Genomic DNA, 3,225 nt, shown 5'->3' with positions numbered 1-3,225 from the left:
ACATTTGTTATTTGTTTAATTCTTCCATTAGAACATTTGTTGACATTTCCAGAAACATTATTGTAATAATTAAGACGATTATTGTGTGATGTAAAACATTTATTTTATGTGAATCGTTGTGTTGGTTCTAATATGCAATTTGTCAAAAAACCCTGTTTTGAGGGGCCAAAAACTCGGGCGAGCTAGCGAGCCCGAATCCCACCCGTAAAACAGAATATTCTGTTTTACGGGGTGGGGATTCGGGCTCTGCTAGCTCGCCCGAGTTTTTGGCCGGCGAAACGCGGATACAGGGCCCTCTACTCGTGTTATACGGGGCGAAAAAATACGGGGCCTGTTAGACATGCTCTAAGGGGCGAGGAGCCGCCCCGTAGCCAAAACTGTAAAAAAATTACGGGGTTGGGTGTTTTAAGGGGTCTGTTAGACGGCCGGGTAGAGCTCTACCCCGTATATCGGCGGTTATTTTACGGGGTTGGGTGTTTTAAGGGGTCTGTTAGACCTGCTCTTAGTAAGCAACTAAGCATACTCTGATGTCCTCTTTTTTTGTTCTTATTTCATTTTCAGGCCATAAATCCTATTGCTGGATCCTTTCTCCTTGGTTTCATGGTGAGCCTTGGTCTTTGTTGAGCATACTAAAAGCGGACACCAAATTCCCAGTCTTAATCTAAAAAAAGCAAAATTCCGAGTATTCTGCTTTTTAGTTGGTTATTGGTACCTCTTCAAGTAAACTGTCTGATTACAGTGAATTATAAATTAGACGACAAACAAGAAATGATGGAAATGTAGCAAGGCAGGTGCAGTTTTGTGTTCATGTCGAATTCTCACTTCCCATACATTTCTTTATTGTGTTCCTGATATTATGACCACATCGTAGTGACTGCACGAACTGACGTATTATTGCAGGTTGATAAGGTTGAGTTGGATTGCGCATACATGTCTAATCTGCATAATTGCAAGTTAACCATTGCAAACACATTAAGGTTGACTAGAAAAAACTTTTGTATTATGAGATATTATACAACTGACAATATCGTTCTATGTTAAGAGGACTCACAATCTATGCTTCTGTAATTCTGTTGTTCTGTCTTGGTATATTCTAGCGCTTTAACATAATGCGTTTGCATATTGCCAAAACAATCTCATGAGTGTATAAATTCTTCAACACTCCCCTGCCACATGGCCAAGTATCCCAGATTTCAATCATCCCTTGATTTTCTACTGGGAAGAATCTATTTGTTTATAGTGAACTCTGATGGCTGGTTCATGATGTTCTGTTGGCTCTTCATAATATATCTTGATCGGCCACTTCTCCTTGGTACAGAAGGAGGTGTAATATACCAAGGATGCAGATGAGATCCAATGGAAGACAGAAGGATATATGTCCAATTAGCCTTCTATAAGCAGAAGGAATCAGCTGAGGGGGTCTTGGCTTGATTATGCACTTCAAGATATCTTAGCGCTCACTATTTTTCTTGAAAAGTAGCTCACTTTTATTTACTCAATCAATTGTTCACATTGTTTCTCGTAGGTTAGATTCAGCGGGTTTAGATGGTTTCTTATGTTCAGGTAAGAAAACTTAATGTCGTTATGTGGTTTGCCTCCCTTTTCCATTTGTAGGTAACAGCTATGGATTTCAAAAAATCCCCTTTATATAGTACTCAATGCAATAACTTTATCTCAATGTTTCATGATCCATGTTGAACAAGTATGTCCAACTTATTGGATTTGATATTCGAGATGTCAGAGGTAGACGTACTCAAGTTAGTTTTCTTTGACATTGCATCTGTACAGTTTAATAATCTCGCCCTGACACATCCATACGTTTGTTGCACCATAGCTGTTTTGTGAAACGCCATGGGAGAAAGTTCTGGTATCATAATTGCAGGTGTGGTTTCCTCTACGGTCGATTCTGAAGATGTACTCTAGCAAAAGCACATACTGTTTTTTTTACAAAGACACTGAGTAGTTACCAGTGCAATCATCAAGTACTCGGATCATGTAATGAACTTTCTTATTGACTTTCAAATAATGAAATGCACAACATTGAATCAAAAATCCTTCGTAAAGCTATAAAAAATATTTGATTTTTTTATTCTATACATTACTAAAAAAGTATCCCGCCGCAACGCGCGGGGTATCATCTAGTAGTTACAACATGCTTAATCTGTAAGGTTACCCGCCATTGCTCCAAACAGAAAATCAAGCTAGCAGCAGTTTAAGCACTGCACTAGCAAGTTGGATACATAATCTATAGTCGTCCAAGCTAGCAGGGGAAAAATGGCAAGAAGATTTTTGGCAGCTGTGCTTTCTTTTTGTGTGTAAATGTAAATACGTTTTCCTATACCTTTGAAAATCGGCTGTGATTTTATGAATCTATAAACATTTTGATACAAAATCGAAGCGCCATGGTCAGTTCGAATACAGTTGAATAGTAGGGGATTTTGCACTAGGAAAAAAACCCTCTCGGCCCCCGAGGGCGACGGGGCTCTTCCTCCCGCTGGCGGCCGCTCCCCCTCCCCCACCCTCTCCCGTCACCGCCGTCGGCAAGGGGTCTCCGAGCAAAGCCCGCGTGATGCCAGCGGCGGCAGCTCTTCATTCCCCACGTCACGGAGGCTGGTCAGGGCCCTTCTCCTCCCTGGTGACGGTGCTCTTCGGGTGACCATGGTCCGATTAGGGCTCCAGGAGGTGTTCAGTGGGAGAGCGGGCCGGGTCTCTGCTGCGGCTAGGGCTCCAGGAGGTGGAGACGGCGACGAGGAGGAGTTCAGTGGCGGCGGCTCCGCGGCCTGCCCATTGCAGCAGGGCAGCCGGAGCTTCACAGGCCCATCTGGCCCTAGCCTAGCCCGACGGGACCTGGTGTGCTCCCGCTGCCTTGTTCGGTCTATGACTGCCTCTCGGCGGTGGAGGTGGGTTCCTCCTGCGTGGCTGCGAGGCTGTTGCTCCTCGCCCCGACGATGTCTTGTATCTCCGTTGTCCAGGCCGTTTTCCAGTTTCACGAAGCGACTGATGATGGCGACTGCAGGATCATGGTGGTGCATGCTAGTGGGTGGCGAAGCTGGGTGGTGGCGTGCTCCTAGGTTTGTGGTCGGGGGCGGGAGAGATCCCTGTCAGCTTGGGTGACCCTGACGCGGTGCCCTGTTCGTGTGGCACTATTCCTTCCTGGAGGGCATCATGGGAATCCCCTGACCACTGTACTCTTCGTGCCAGGGAAAACCCTAGGACCTATACGGT

This window comes from Lolium rigidum, chromosome 2 (assembly GCF_022539505.1).
Source record: "Lolium rigidum isolate FL_2022 chromosome 2, APGP_CSIRO_Lrig_0.1, whole genome shotgun sequence".
Lineage (NCBI taxonomy): Eukaryota > Viridiplantae > Streptophyta > Magnoliopsida > Poales > Poaceae > Lolium > Lolium rigidum.
Note: the sequence above shows the minus strand (reverse complement) of the source record.